This window comes from Miscanthus floridulus, chromosome 8 (genome assembly GCF_019320115.1).
Source record: "Miscanthus floridulus cultivar M001 chromosome 8, ASM1932011v1, whole genome shotgun sequence".
Lineage (NCBI taxonomy): Eukaryota > Viridiplantae > Streptophyta > Magnoliopsida > Poales > Poaceae > Miscanthus > Miscanthus floridulus.
In genome coordinates, this window is record NC_089587.1 from 83019125 (window position 1) to 83032991 (window position 13867).

Sequence of the window (13867 nt, forward strand, 5' to 3'; positions counted from 1 at the left end):
GAACAGAGTAGCATAAAACTGTGCTACCACCTCTATGTTCCAGTCATGCTGGAACTCCATGATCTTAAAAACTCCTGTGCGCTGGCAAATGGCAATAGCATGATCAACTGAGACCTTCTGCAACTCTCTGATGTACTGCCAGTCTATCCACTAATATCTAGCTACCACAGGGTTCCTGGTGAGAATTACACTGAAGTAGAAGTCCATGTGAAAGGTTGTCTAGAAGTGGTGATCAAACTGAACCTTAAGTAAGCCTCTCGGATCTACTCTTCTCTCATCTTTGGCTTTCCTAGTCATGCCCATTCCCCTATAGTCAACTCTGGAAACATAAGAAGGCACATTAGGTAGACGTGTCTCAAGAAGACCATAATGCATACCCTAACTAGGCTAGTGCTGAAATGGAGGTGCTAGCTCCTCCTCCTCAATGTCTGGCTCCTCATCTGAGCTGTCACCTTCTGAGCCTCTGTCAGTGCTCTTCCTTTTTCTATCTTCTCTGGGCTCCACTCTGAATTCATCAGTATCAGTGTCAGAAGAAGAGCTCCCTGACCCCTCTACATACTAAGGTGCTGCACTAGAGGTAGCTCTAGTTTACCTCCTGCTGGTCGGCCCAAATCTAGGATGAATTTCCTATCTTGCCTTCTTGTATTTCTCTAGTGCTGGATCATGCCTATGCTTGGACCTAGGCACCTGTCGTCCACTCATGGCTGTTGTCCTGTATCCAAAGATTTGCTAGAAATTTCAGATGCAAGCCCATAGCTTAATCTAGAATTGCAATTAGACATAGATTCTTTTATATATGGTTTTACAATCACCTCGACATACAACTATCACTAGATTTGCAAAACATAGATACAAAAGAAACTAAGCCTAATATACAACTATTGAATTGGATTCAATCAAAGGGAAGCAGTGGCCTGATCTGTTGGCTCATATCGGAAGTGTCCGATAGGCGCACGTCTGGTAGGCGCACTTCAGCAACCCTAACCAGGGTCCCTGGATTCAACCCATCACGGATCAATTCCAAACTTTGGGCATTGCTTCTAGATCACCAATGCAGCATATTGACCAAAGGAATTTCAAAACCATGCTCTAACCACGTAGATTGGACAAGGTCTAGGATTAGGGTACCTTGAGAGAAGAGACGAGAAAGCAATGTGAAATCCAAATCCCCGGGCCTTCAACCTTGATGCAAGCCTTTTCCAGTGCAATCTCCCTCTCTCCCTTTTCTTGGTGAAATCCTCGATCGCCCTAGGAGAGGAGGGCGTCGGCTGGGTTGGTTGGAAAGAGACAAAACTGTCTTGCCGAAGGGGTACGCTCTATCTTATAGCCCCGCTCATACCGGACACGTCCGGTATACGTGGGCTAGCCCAAATTATTCCAAAAGGTGTTTTCTCTCTTCCAATCCTCTTTTCTGTTATTTCTTAGTCCAACAAGGTATATAATCTTGATCCAAACTGAGTATCATCACTTTTCTTATCCAATGCCATAAATTGATTTTCTCTTTTCCAAATATTTGACATAAATAAGATTTCGCATGCTTGAGAGAGATATAGTGAGACATAGTAGATTATGGACTTAAGAAAGCCATGTCATGTGTGATTAGCCAATCAAACAATCAAGGAGAGCTATAATCATCACATGACAAGGCTAGGTCACAAAGACCAAGATTCAAATAGTTTTTCAAATTCATACTACCTACTCATGCTAGTTAGGGGTTTTGAAAAACATCTCTCCTATGTCACACAAATGCACATTCTAACATATAAAGGGCCTTAGATACACTTACAATGCATGTATGTAAATACATACCTTTGCCTTGAGCCCACAAAAATACCACTAAGAAGATACATAGCATGATAATCTTTATGTTGACCTTAATTGCCCAATAATCATGCTAGATATGAAATTAATTTTTCATCCAAAGGACTACAAAGAATGCTAAATAAATTTGTTAGTCCACAATGGTGCAAAATAGAAACTTAGCTCCCCCTAAATAAGTGCTTCAAGTAATTTGAATAACTTTCAACAAGCACTTTTATTCTATTAAGAAATTGGGAGCCAATTTTCCATTTTGACCATAAACCAAATAAATTGCCATTTTAAAATTGAGTTCAAGAGATGCTCACAATCCACTTAGATTTGATAAATCACAAGCTTCTGAGTAAGTTAAGGATATATGAAAAATATATGGATCAAAGACTCGGTTGCAATCCAATTAGTGTTCTGGTTCCTGCAATACCAGACACATCCGGTAGGTGCAGAACAGAAACAATTAATCCGCTGCTTGTGATTCTTCGTTTGGCTCTATTATTTATTGTATACCTGCATCTCAACAAATGTATTGCTCTACTAGAGAGCTATTAAAAACACAATATGACAAACATGATATTATCAAGTAAAACTTATTAGCCACTTTCATTTTTTCATGAATATGCTTATTTGAGAGTCATTGAGCACAAAACAAATAAAGTGCTATCCTATGAGGTTTAGGTACTTGTTACCAATGGTGAAAATGAAGTAAATGATATATTCATTAAATTATCTTTGAGTCAACCATATAGGAGATTATGATGAGAATTGGTTGATAGATTGAGTGAATATTTTCAATTTACTTGCTCAACCACCCCGAAGGCTTCATTTCATCACCAAGTACCTACATCATTAACGTAAGCACACTTTGGTACCCAACCCTTGTTGGGTCCTTTTGGGTTAGTCAACAAGTGCTTAGGCACCAAAATGGCTTTAGCACTAGTTTGTGGTGAACACATCACCTTGCTAGTGTTAACTCCATTTGTGGTCTTCCTAAGCATATCATTATAAACACATGTGTTCGACTTAGGAGCGTTACCATTTGGGCATTCATAGCTTAGATGCCCCTTTCTTCTACAAGCATAGCATATGCGGCCTTTGTTTGCTCTATGCTTGCTTTGCTTGTATGGACATCTATCAACATTGGGGCCATCTCATTGCATCCATAGCATCTTCTTGTTGCAACTTGGGCTTCCTTTCTTGCCTCTTGATACATTGGGCATTTCTTGGTAGGATGCCCCAATTTCTTGCTCATGAGATAAGTGCTTTGTCCATCACTTTTCTTTTGGTTGGCCAACTTGTTTGAGGCCTTTTGTTCGGCCACTTCACACTTGTCGGCCCAACTCTTATGTGAACACATGGCCCACTCATGTCCATATAATCCACAACCATAGCATAACCTTTTTCATGTTTCTTGCTCTTGGTTGTGTTGGCCTTGCTTGAGATGTGATTCTTTTGTTGGGTTTTGGAGGAAGCAAGGTTTGAACCCTTCTCAAGCTTCTTCACCATGTTATCATGGTTATCTTGAGAAGGTTGTGCTTTCTCCTTACTCTTCAACCGAATCACATCTTTCTTTAATCTTTCCACCTCTTCTTTGAGCTCTATGTTTTCTATGAGATTTAGCTCAATCGAAGATTGGCTTGCTTGAGGAGCACATTCATTAGTACAAGAAATATTTAATTGAGATGGTGTACTAGTGAGTGAATGTGTGAGAGTTTGAGAAAATTTTACGGATGTGATCACAACCTAATGAGCCACCTCAAGCATGATGCTTGATTCTACTACTTCATCATGAGAGCACTTTAGATGAACATAGTTTGCTTGTAGCACATTATATTTGCTTGATAGTTCATCTAGCCTTGCCTTGAGCTCCAAGTTTTCCTTTTCTAGTTGTGAAACACTAGAAGAGGAGTTAGTAACTAAAGCATGCTCAATTGATAATTTTTCATATCTTTCACTTAGATCCTTTAGTTCTTCCATCTTGGAGATGAGAAATAATTCTTGCTTTTGAAGTGATTTCTCTTGCTTCTCAATCTCTTCTTCAAGCTCATCATTCTTTTCAACTATCTTCATGATGATGAACTTGTCTTTGCGGTTGAGATGATCAAGGTTGTGGTTGTCTTCAACTTCAACATCACTCTCATCTTGATCATCTACTTGTGCTTTCTCCTTTTCTTCATCTTTCTTGTTACTCTTCTTTTTGCTTTTCTTGGCTATGAGACACAAGTGATGAGTATCATGAGATATTGAGATTGACTCATCACTTGGTCGCCACCGGACTTGAGCCTCATCATCACAGACAACCTGCCGTCCTGCTGCCATGGGGTATGTGCAGGCAGACAACATGTCATGCGTTGCTTGCACTTCTTGCTCTGGCTTGGCGCTCTTGAGGTCTTGTGAGGCTTCTTCACTACATGAAGACACAATGGACATACTTTCCATTGACTCGATCTCAAGTGCATCATCATATTTGGATTTTCCATATAAATCAAAAAGTCTAGTCCAAATGAGATGAGCACTCTCCGGAGGTGGTTGTCCATTGAAGATTGCCTTATCTTGAACCTCTACACTTAATGTACTCAAAATGACATTAATAGCTTGAGCATTGAGTTCCACACATATCTCTTCCTCTTTTGACAAATTTTTGTAGTTGCTCCAATCAACTATAGGAAGAGGTATGCTTGCATCCACAATATGCTCAACAAGAGGACTAATATCCCTAAAAGCAATTAGTACATGAATTGACCAAGGTAGAAAGTTTGAACCATCATTTTTTAGAAGCATCGGCTCCAACTCGATAGGCGTCGACATCCTTTTTTCATGGCGGTGAAGCTTTAGGTGAGAACCTTGCTCCAATACTAATTGAAAGGACCTAGGATGCCGCCTAGAGGGAGGGTGAATAGGTGTTTTTGAAAATTAATACCTTTAAATGCGGAAATAATTAGAAAAGGGAGTTTTCAAAATGGAAACTCTAAATTAAGAGTAATACCACCCCTCATAAGTTAATCATAGAGTAAACAAGGTATAAAGAATATATCTAGAAGCTACAACCCTGCAACACAAAGTTAAAACAGAGAATAAATATTTTTAGCACAAGTACGAAATACCGGACGTGTTCGGTATACATGATTTCAGCAGAGCAGCCCCAAACTTGCTCCTTTCGATTTCTATCTTCAAGCCAAACTGTAGGTACCTACTAGAGATGACAATATATACAAAGAACCTGCACAAGAGCTAGAGCAACATAAATATCGAATGAAATGCGAATTGAGACACGATATTTGTTTTACCGAAGTTCGGACTCATTTGAGTCCTACTCTCCATTGAGGGGGCTGCGGGCGACCTAGCAAAGGTCAACCCTAGAGGATACCATGAAGGTCACTCTAGCCAGAGTCTTTTCCAACTCCTTTTCCACCTTCCAGTAGTTGATTCTGAGGCGACAGAATCGACCGTTACAAACTTTTTGAGGCACACCACAATCTCTCGGGTGCTCTCCGGCGACACCTAGCCATCTAGGACCAAATAGTCCAAGAGTAACAAATGCAAATCATGAGATTGACAATATGCACAAGTGCTCAAGTGGTTGGATTGCTCTCTTTTTGACTTTCACTCAACCCACAATTTGATTTGGCAAATTTGATCAATCACTGACTAAGAGAGGGTTGGGAGAGTTAGCAAGGCTCAAAAACATGTATGTGTATCAGCAGAATCAGCAGCCTCCAAAGATGGAGGCTTGGAGGGTATTTATAGCCCCCTTGGAAAAACTAGCCATTTTATAGGCGTTGCCATACCGGACACGTCCGGTATGACTTACACTGCCCCAACGGTAACTAAGTTACAGTGATAATGTGAGGCATCGAAACTCCCGATGAATGTCGGAACTCCCGACCATCAGAACTCCCGACTCATGTCAAAACTCTCGACCCTCAGCATATTTGAAAACTAGGTAACTAAGTTGAAGTTTGTGAGGTGTCGGAACTCCCGATGCATGCCGAAACTTTCGACTGTCGGAACTCCTGACCCTCAAGTCATTTTGAAAACTAGCTGTTGGCCTCTGGTCGTCCATACCGGACACGTTCGGTATGACCAGAACAGTGAACCTCTGAGTCAGTTAAGCGTGAAATGTTGGAACTCTCGACCAATGCCAGAACTCCCGACCATTGGAACTTCTGACCCACATCGAAACTCCCAACGAACCAACCCGAGAACAAAAAGAATTTTATTGTGGCTGGGCACATACCGGCCATGTCTGGTATCAACATCTTGTATTGCCAGACCATCAAAAATAGATTAGCTCTTTTGTCTCTCAAATACTCAAAATTCACATGGTTTGGCTTGAGCACTTATAAACCATTATCTATCAACATGATGCATCCCTCTTAATAGTATGGCATTTCTATTAACCCAAATTTGAAGAGTATAACGAATTTAAATCTCTTGAGTCGATCTCTTTCAACCGAAGCCGTGTATTGCAATCTTCATCAAGTGAGGGTGCCAACATGTTGATATTGATCTTTTCATTTGAGCATAGCCATCTTGAGCACGTGACTTGATTCCATTCATCAAATTTTGAATAATCCCAAATGTATCAAGTCACTTCCATCAAACACTTCAATAGTGATTTGATCCTCCACATTAACATGACCATCATAACTTGATTGATACCTCAACTAAATGCAAGTACTTCCTTCTTCACCCTAGCTAGGTTCTTTGGCCGCCAAGCCATCGCTTGCCCTTCACCCTGCTTAGTACCTCGAAGCCTTTCCTTGCTATCTTCACCATCTCAAGCCATCAAGTCACATCTTGTGTTGAATCAACCATTCATTTGTATTGTTATCTTTTTCATTTCAATTTAGCAAGCTTCAAATATGAGACCATTCCATATGCAATCCCTCATGTCTCATTAATTAATTCTTACGAGCTTGCTTTTCATATAGAACATGGAAATCCCACAATAAATAAGCCTTTGCATGAATTCTATTTGTATTGTTGTCTTGTGCTTGAACTAGATTGTTTTATACAATAACACATCATTTTGGCTTTCATTAAGTACCTGTGAGATAACCTATTACCTGTCCACACTTAGCAAACAGGTTAGACCTTTAATCACATTGTCATTCAATCATCCAAAACCCACTAAAGGGCTAGATGCACTTTCACGGTTACTTTGAGCAGCGCGTCCGGTCACTACTTAAATGTACTGATGACCATTGAGATCGGGCGATCAGCGTTTGAAGCTAATGATACGTGGCAAGCATCGGGTGACCGAACGCTGGGGTCCTACATTCGGTCGATTTGACCAGAGCGTTTGGTCACCCCGAGTAGTGCCCAGTGAAGGGGTACAATGACTCTATTTTGTGGGGGCTTCTATTTAAGCCCCGTGGCCAACTCTAGCTTACTCTCTTAGCCATTTGCTTTGACATAGCAACCTTGTTAGCTTAGCCAAAGCCCTTCCACTCATCTCCATCATTGATTCATCATCTTTGTGAGATTGCAAGAGAATCCAAGTGCATTGCTTGAGTGTTTGCATCTAGAGGCACTTGGTGTTTGTGTTTCACTATGGGATTCACTTGTTACTCTTGGTGGTTGCCACCACCTAGATGGCTTGGAGTAGCAAGGATCATCGAGCAAAGGTTGGTGATTGTCTCCGGCTTTGATCATGGTGATTGTGAGGGGTTCTTGACCTTTCCTCAGTGGAGAGCCAAAAGGTACTCTAGTGAATTGCTCGTGGCTTGTGTGATCCTCATCTTGTGTTGGTTGTGCGGCATCGTATTGAGGGTTTGGCGTGTGAGGCCAAGTAGCACGTGAACCTCCAAGTGAGTGAATCACCACAACGAGGACTAGCTTGCCGGCAAGCAAGTGAACCTCGATAAAAAAGTATTATGTTCATCATTTGATTCTGAGGTGATTGGTCTTTATTGGTATTCATTCTTGTGATTGATTGGTTCACTCCTCGACACAGCAGTATAAACAAATTGTTCACTCTCTTTACATTACCGCAAACTAGTTGTCAAGCTCTTTAGTGTAGCTAGTTGTGAGAGCTTGTTAGTTTGGTTAGTGTGGCTCTTTAGTTAGCCTTTGAGAGCACACTAACTTAGTGTAGTGACATAGCTATTGTGTGGATAGAAACTATATAAACTAGAATTGTGGTAGGTGGCTTGCAATTTTAATAGGTTAGCGCAACACTTGCTTCGCCTCATAATTATCTAACCGGTTTGTTAAGTGTTGTTGTAGAAATTTTTAATAGGCTATTCACCCCCCCTCTAGCCATTAGGACCTTTCAAGAGGTTCGGAGTATTTCCGGTTGGAGAAGTGGGTCAGAGTTGAAAGCGAGCGTCGTCTCCTCCTTGGCTATGCCGTTCGATCGAAAAAGCGGGTCGGAGTCAGAAGGGAGCGTCGTCCCCTCCTTAGCCAGGTCTTCCGGTCTGAAAAGCGGGTCGGAGTCGGAAGCGAGCATCATCCCCTCCTTGGCTAGGCCTTCCGATAGGAGGCTGGATCGCTCTTTCAGCCTGTCATTAGGTATCTAGGCTAGTCTAGGAGTTGTGCGTCGTTTGTAATGCCATCTGCTGAGCCGAGCTTTTGCTAAGAAGCGAGCCCATTAGGGACCCTAGGTTTATGAACCCGATAGGAGCCCCATGCGATTTGGGTAGAATCGTCTAGGGGATTTTACATTTTTGCCAAAGGGTGCGCGCGAGCGCTCCCGGTGGGTGTAGCCCCTGAGCCCTCGGACGATTTGGGTAGAATCGTATGGGGGATTTTTTGACTTGCCAGTGGGTGCGCGCGAGCGCACCCGGTGGGTGTAGCCCCCAAGCCTACGTCCGACTGGTGAGTCAATTGGAGGCTTAGTATCTTGGTACTCTTTCCTAGGGCCATAGACTCCTATGTTTCTGTTGGTCGGGGTGTTCGCCCGTGTTTGTCCTGCTTGCGACCTACGCAGTTGGTTGGTTTCCCGAGTTGGCGTCGGGCGACCCGAGCCCCTGAGCCTCGTTGGGTTTAGTAGGGGTTGGTCTAGTTCCGTGCATTACACCATCCGTGGTTTCCACAACCGGAGGGGCTGAGCTAACGTCGCTTGCCTCGATGGCTCGAGTGACGCGCTCGGTGAGCTCACTAACGGGCACGTTCAAGCGGAATCCGGGTCCATCATTCGTAATGGGGTTGGCACAACCCTCATGTGGCATTCCACTATGCCTTAACCTATGTCCTGGCAGATGCTCGGGTCATTTCGAAAACCGACTCAGGTGGCCCGCTAGCCTGCTCTCGATGGAGATTCTGTGGGCATGGCTCGAGGTTAGGATCGAACGAGAAGGTCGAGATGACCCTGTCTGCTTCTGAGCATATTAGGTGAGGGCCACTGGGGCTCATCTTCGTTTTCTCCCCTGGCTTTGGTTGATAGGAGGCGGCCTCAAACCCTTCGTGGGCCAACCTTCGAACCTTGATCGGTCGTTGCTCATGTTGAATGAGGCAACTACCGTTTCATGATGATACATGAAGCATTGTGATGCATTAATTGCATATGTGATGCTTTGGATGTATGGGATGATTGAATGATTATATGAATGAATGTGTGAATGTGTGTATGAGAAAGGATGAATGAATGATCATGCATCATAAAACAAAGTAAGAAGGCTTGGGAAAGTTACCTTGATGACTCAAGTGACGGGTTTGAGGAGCTCTTATCGGAAATGTTCGAATGGGATCCGTGTCCGTCATTCATGATAGAGTTAGCATAGCCCATATAGGGCATCCCACTGCTCCTTACTTGTCTCTCAATAGTTGTCTGAGCCGTCTGATCGACTTAGGTGGCCCGTTGGTCTTTCCTCAACGGAGATCCTATTGGTGGGCCCTTCCAAACCCTGCCTGAGAAGGAGAAGAGTCGTTTGCATGTGGTTGCACCTTATTTCCTATGCTTGGGTTGTGGTAATGGTGGGCCCAACCTAGGCCACGTCTTGCTTTAACTGGGTGATGTTTCATTGGGCAGGGTATGTCCCATCAGTCAGGACACGTCCCTCTGCATGCCTATCCACATTAAATAGGGGAAGGGAGAGGATTTTCATCCCATTCCTTCGCCTTTCTCCATCTACCGCCTCTCCTCCATCTTCCTTCTCGCCAAGCGCTTTCATGTGCCATGACAATTCCTAGGAGAAAGAGGGTAAAGTGAGGGAGAGGAGAACTCATAGATCCGTTTGTGAGTCCAGAGCACGATGTCAAACTAGAGGCCATCCAACATAGATGAGGCAATGTTGGTCGCCTTCGCTGAGAAGGGGCTGCTTCCACCGAAGGAGGTGGCACACAGGAGGGATCCTACACTAGGGGAAGCCATTCCACAACCTCGGGCCAACAAGGTTGTCTCCTTCCTCGGCTTCCACAAGTGTGGGCTAGGATATCCCACGCACTGGTTCTTGCGTGGGCTCCTCAACGAGTGGGGCCTAGAGCTACAGCACCTCCATCCAACTAGGGTGCTACACATTGCTAGTTTCATCACCGTCTACAAGGCCTTCCTCGGGATGGAGCCGCACATGGATCTATTCTGGCAGATCTTCACCGAGTGAGCCCTGTTGGAGGGGAAGCCACCTAGGACCGTGCCGATTGGGGGCTTCACATTGCAGAACAAGTCAAGGCCATCAGGCTCCTATCCCATATACTCCCCCTATGACTCCAATCAGGGGTGGCATGGGGAGTGGTTCTACATTAGGAACCAAGCAGAGGCACCATTCCTGCCATTCACCAGAAGAAGGCTAGAGAGGCGGGAGAGCTGGTCATGGGGACCCTCTAGTCGGCAGAACAAGCTAGAGGTCATCGAGGCAGTGCTCTAGAGGCTGGTGCAGCATGACGTTGATGGGCTATAGGTGTTCCACACCTTCTTCCACCATTGAGTCACCCCGCTGGTGGAGAGAAGGCAACCAATGTGGACCTACTCCGGCCCAACGGATCCTGACCGTGCGTCGCTGGAGGAGTTGGCAAAGGACGAAGTCTAGAGTCAGCTCGGCTGGGTGCTGCAACTGAAAGACAAAGAGTCCCTTGAAGGAAAGCTCAGACCTCTTCACGCCGCAAACCTATCTAATCTGGTATGCTCCCCTCTTCTTATTCCATGTCCTTTTCCCTTTTGCTCTCCTGTATTTTGACTTTGAGTCATCCGTCTCATAGGGACTCACGGGTTATAAGTCTTGGCCACATGTTTTGAGGGGGGTAGAGGGCGCAGCTCGGCAAGCCGCACTAAAAGAGGCAGCAGTTGCCAAAAAGAAGAAGAGAGCTAAGAAGGCCCGGAGGAGGCATGAGAAGGAGAAGGAGATCGCTCGGCGGGTGCGGACCGGTGAAAACTAGAGCGACGTGGAGGCAAAGCTCGAGTTGGAGGAGCCTACGGAGATGGTTGGCGACGCGAGCACCTCCAAGGATGACGGAGATAGGGGTGTCGTCGTGACCTTGGTGGAGCGTTGTGCGCCCACAACTGTGTCCATCGGTGGGGGGTGGGATACAAAGAGGCGTGGCGAAGTTCCCACATCAAGGAAGTGCGTCATGAGCTCAGACACCGCTATCAAGCGAGAGGCGAAGCGGGTGCTATCGCCGCACCCTTCAGAAGCATCATTGGCTACGCCCCCCTACTCCGAGCATGGCAGGGCACGCCGGTCGGTCGAAGGAGTGTGTTCGTACCCCTGCATCTTTGAGGTAGGTGTGTGCGCGCGACCCACAATGGGGAGATGCCCCGTCTGTTGCCCCGATGGTGTGCCATGAGCCGTCGGTCGTGGCAACTCGTGGGCCAATCGAGAACCGACCGTGTTGGCTCCTGCCTCGGTCGATGTGAGGGGGCATGGGGTCATGACCCATGAGCAGTCCTTGTCTGATAGGCTCGTCGCTAGCAGGTCAGGGCTTTAGGGCCCTACCGCTTTCATCCAGGTATGCATCTTTATTCCTTTTCAATCTCATAGTTGAGTTCTTTGAGTGTGATTCACCTATACTTTTTTGACATCATCCAAGGACTGATGGGACTGGGCATCGCCCTACCTCCCGTGTGGGAGGAGTGGAGGCCCAACCTACTATGAGTCGTGATGAGTGGCAGGGAAAGCAGACTAGCGGCGGTGCGACCTTCCCTTCTAGAGGTTGCGCCCTCCTGGCCGGTCGCAAGTACGGTGGAGGTGGTGATGGCAGTGATCCCCATGGCGATAGCGGAGGTGGGTTAGAGGTGACCCTTGCAATCCCTCCCCCAACAGCCACGGTGGAAGAGAGGAGGGAGACCAGGCTCCCTACTTTGCCCGGTAGAGGAACACACAGCTTGCCCTCCTGGTCTGAGCTGGAGGGGCCAGGAGGAGACATGGCTAGGCCAAAGAAAGAACATCCATTAGTGGGCTATGGAGTCAAGATAGTGGAGATCCCCTACTCTGGTGAGGTAGGCTAGGGTGGAGCCACCGGCCATCCCATCGTCGTAGGAGCTGGCGGTGCTCCGGTCGTCACATGATGTTGCTACGGCTGGATCTTCTAGCGGGTTGGGGGCGACCCGCGAGCTAGTGTGGCCCTACCTTGGTGACCCAAGGAAGCCTTGGTTCATCCTTCACGATGAGGAGGAGGTGGCACTCTAACACTTCCTAGAGGAGAGAGGACTATCGATGGAGTCCGACCTCACCCAAACTAAGGTGAAGCTCAAGGAGGCCTTAGAGCGGGTTGAGCTCGTCCATCAGGCAGTCTTAGTTGACCTGCCATGCATCACCGAGGTAAGCCTTCTATGTTTTTAGTGTTTGTCCTCACCTCCTTAGTCTTCCACTGGTTGTCTCAGTGTGCTTGCTTCTCGCTTTATAGGAGTTAGAGACAACATCGATCCATAAGTCCCGTTTCCTTTGGGAGGAACATGGTTGGATGGAGCGGGAAGCCACAATGTCATGGTAGGTCGATGAGCTTGAGCGCCAGCTAGAATCTACCCACCACAAGTCCTAAGACCATGCGACCAAGGTGATGGGAGCATGAGCGGTGGAATTGCTCGCGGCAGAATGGGCGACTGCTGCCGAGCGGGGACTCGACATAGCGAAGGTCCACCAGGTGGAGACCAAGGCGGTGCTTTAGAAGTCCTTGGAGGCTCTAGAGACAGAGCGGAAGGCCCGGTCGGAGGCTGATCGAGAAGTGCTCGTGCTCCGAGGGAAGGTGCTTGGGGTGGAGGAGTCGAACACCTGACTGCTCGAGAAGGTCACCCAGCAAGAGGAAGGGCTCTCCATCCTTGAAGGCACCCACCATGGTATGTATCTGTCCCACCTTTGGTTGATGTCTTGGTTTTTCCTTTCCTTTGCTTTTGAACTTGTCGTCTTTTTTCCAGAAATAGGCGGAAAAATTGGTTCTCTAGAGCGGGAGGTGGAGACAGCCAAGGCGGCGATCAGTCGAAGCATGGAGGCGCTAGCCAAGTCCCTTGAAGAGTGATGTGCTCTCAAGGGGGAGCTTGACCAGATTCACAATTTTGCCTAGGTGGTTGTTTCTAAGGTGTTTGGGTCGGCGCCGAGCACCAGCATGCCCGCCGTCCAACTGGCGGAGGTCCCAAATGAGGTTTGGGCGCTTATCTCCAATGGGATGCTCTATGGGATGTCGGGGGTGCTAACCTCAGTGGCGATGCACCACCCTGACTTAGACGTCGCCGCCATCTGTAAAGGGTACACCGATGGCTAGGGTGCGGATGCCATCGATGCGCTCGGGGAGAGCTCGGTGCCATACGCATAGATGGTTGCCGAGCAAGTCTCCGCACAGTGGGTGATGGAGGCTCACCGTTTGAGCATGGCTAAAGGCATGCACCAAGAAGACATCATCCAGCCTATGGATGGATTAGAGATCGGCTAAGCCAAACGTCATCTCGTTGGCAAGCGAAAAGCCCTTATCCTTGTTGACTGTGCCATCAACCGATGCCGTCGTGCGGCCATAATAGAATTTAGAGTAGAAACAGTTAGTAAATGTAAAGGATAAGTTCATGGGGGAGCCCCCGTGTGAACAATTTTTTGTATTCATGAATACTTCAGTTTCATTTTGTGATGGAATCACTCATAAGGGGAAGCATGTCACATCTGTTCTTTGTTTTTACCCTAGCATAGCT